Source organism: Dendroctonus ponderosae, unplaced genomic scaffold (assembly GCF_020466585.1).
Source record: "Dendroctonus ponderosae isolate FM_Combo_2020 unplaced genomic scaffold, Dpon_F_20191213v2 Dpon_F_20191213_1, whole genome shotgun sequence".
NCBI classification, from domain to species: Eukaryota; Metazoa; Arthropoda; class Insecta; order Coleoptera; family Curculionidae; genus Dendroctonus; species Dendroctonus ponderosae.
Window position 1 is genome coordinate 26,696,047 of NW_026017110.1, and position 1,926 is coordinate 26,697,972.

Consider the following 1,926-nt stretch of genomic DNA (forward strand, 5'->3'; position numbering starts at 1 on the left):
AGCTGGATCCGCCACTGAAGTCACCATGGTTCCGCCCAGAACCCCCTATGCGAACGCCTGAATCATGTAATGAATATAAGCAAGTTAGGAACAAAACTAAAGAATTAATGAGAAAAATAAAAAACAATCACTGGAAAATGTTCTCCAAGCGCCTGGAAGGTGATTTCTACGGGCTTAATGGAATTATAATGCTTAGATAGATATAGGCTTAATAATAATGGAAGAAATTGTTCGAAGTGTTCGAGGGCTAAAGGGATACAAAATGGGGGATGCAGAAATCAAAATAGTGTGTTATGCTGACGATGCCGCTCTTATTGCAGAAAGTGAAGATGACTTACAAAGGTTATTACACTTATTCAGCCTGACCGCCAAGTCTCTAAATATGGAAATATCACCGACCAGAACAAAGTGCTTAACAACATCAAAAACCCCTCTGAGATGCAAACTGGAACTTGACGGTAGGTTAATCGAGCAGAAAATGAAATTTATCTAACTTGGGTGGAACTTTTCGGCTTTGCGGATATTGAAGCAGAGGTGTGAGATCAACAACAAAAGCAAATAGAATACTGTCTGAATGCCAACTGTCTGAATGCCAAATGGCGCAATAAGAGTATGGGAACGGACACCAAATCGAGGATCTACAAAACCGTCGTGAGGCCGGTGATGAAATATACCGCAGAAACCAGGCCAGAAACAGCGAAACCAAAAGACTCCTAGAGACAGCTGAGATGAAAATTATCCGTAGAATCACTGGAAAGACACTGCTGGATAGAGAGAGCAGCGAGGATATCAGAACAGCCTGTAATGTCCAGAACATTAATGAACGGGTAGCAAACAGGAAGAAGGAATGGAACGAGCACATAAGCAGGATGAACCACCGCAGACTTGTGAGAATCGCTCGCGACAAGTCCGCATTGGGACGAAAAGACCTTGTGAACGAACAAAGTGAACGATAATTGAACAGGCGATTCGCCCATAATCAAGAATGAAGAAGAAGAAGCTTTGTAGCATTAGTTATGGGACACCCAGTGAAAATTGCACTCAAAATCAGTAATTGAAATTAAACAAGCTTTCAATCAATTTCCGCTCTATGACATATTTATTTATCAAACCTTCGAACAACGCAATTTAAAATAAGAAAGTTGACCGAGACAAAACACTGTTGTCTAGCTAACAATCATTGTTCTTCGTGTTGCAGACAGGCAAAGCGCAGTTAACCAAGGACGACAACCTGGCTCCCATTTGGCAAACCCACTTAAATTCCGCATCCCATAAATGGTACAAAACCGCGAACCCGAGCCAGTCATTTGAAAATCTTCCAATGTCAATGTTTTACAGCAATAAATCGGCATTGAATATTTTTTGCTGATGAATAAACAATATGGAAACAAAGAAATAGCACAGTAAATAGACTAAAAATAGTCCGACGCAATTTAGCGACGTCTCGAAATTCCGTGACCCAAAACGAGTTGCTGAATTCATGCCAGTTTTTTGCCAATGATCCACTTTCGAAAGGTCTGTTACAGCTTTTAAAATAGACGCAGAATGGAACCTGTTGAATCATTCGAGCGATCAAACACACAGAGACAGACGAATGAAGAGCCAGGCCATTCAAGTTTAGTGTTGTGAATACCTATCTACTACTTGCGTCGCAATTTTCTCTTTCAATCGCGCCGTCGCATTTTCCAGCATAATTATTCGATTTGTATTCCATTCTGTACATTTGCTCGATCCATAAATCCCCATTTTCACATCAAGCATTCGTAAAATACAGGGTGATTCAAAATTGGCGTCATTATTTTTCAGGAGTTATAGGGGCACACTTGGCCCCGAGAAAAATATTGAAAACATTTTTAGATATTAGCTATTTTAGATATTAGATATTTTAAGATATTAACAGTTGAAAATTGGAAATATTGAAAAATT

The 1,926-nt window shown here is 39.7% G+C and overlaps 1 long non-coding RNA gene across 1 annotated transcript in view; it reads left to right on the forward strand.

Annotated features, from left to right (window-relative positions):
• Positions 1–1,392, forward strand: part of LOC125502679 — a 5,593-nt gene extending 4,201 nt beyond the window's left edge. Inside the window, exon 2 of the long non-coding RNA XR_007280450.1 lies at positions 1,199–1,392. This is a non-coding gene — a long non-coding RNA (uncharacterized LOC125502679). The remainder of the gene's footprint in view (positions 1–1,198) is intronic.
• Positions 1,393–1,926: the final 534 nt, after the last annotated feature.